This window comes from Bison bison, unplaced genomic scaffold (genome assembly GCF_000754665.1).
Source record: "Bison bison bison isolate TAMUID 2011002044 unplaced genomic scaffold, Bison_UMD1.0 scf7180017864197, whole genome shotgun sequence".
In the NCBI taxonomy this organism is placed as follows: domain Eukaryota; kingdom Metazoa; phylum Chordata; class Mammalia; order Artiodactyla; family Bovidae; genus Bison; species Bison bison.
In genome coordinates this window covers 4520264-4520819 of record NW_011494769.1, presented here as the reverse complement: position 1 = coordinate 4520819, position 556 = coordinate 4520264, and positions in this window count along the sequence as shown.

The following is a 556-nucleotide window of genomic DNA, read 5'->3' as shown; positions in this document are numbered from 1 at the left end:
TGTGTGTGCGCATGCCCATACATGTCCGACTCTTTGTGACCCCATATACTGTAGCCCACCAGGTTCCTCTGTCCATGGAATTTTTCAGGCAAGAAGTACTGGAGTGGGCTACCATTTTCTTCTCCAGGGAATCTTCCTGACCCAGGGATTGAATGTGCCTCTCTTGCATCTCCTGCTTTGGCAGGTGGACTCCTTACCACTTGTGCCACCTGGGAAGCCCCTAAGAGGTGATGGAGGACCTCATCTCACATATATGGCATTGGAAATCGAGTAGACAAGAAATGTTCAAGCCAATGGCACCAGAATTTCTGGCAATGATGTGGGAGTGCTCCATGCCATGGAATGCCACATGCCACTAAATATATGACTGCTGGGGCTGCTAAGTCACTTCCGTCGTGTCCGACTCTGTGCGACCCCATAGACAGCAGCCCACGAGGCTCCCCGGTGCCTGGGATTCTCCAGGTAAGAACGCTGGAGTGGGTTGCCATTTCCTTCTCCAATGCATGAGAGTGAAAAGTGAAAGTGAAGTCGCTCAGTCGTGCCTGACTCTTAGCGA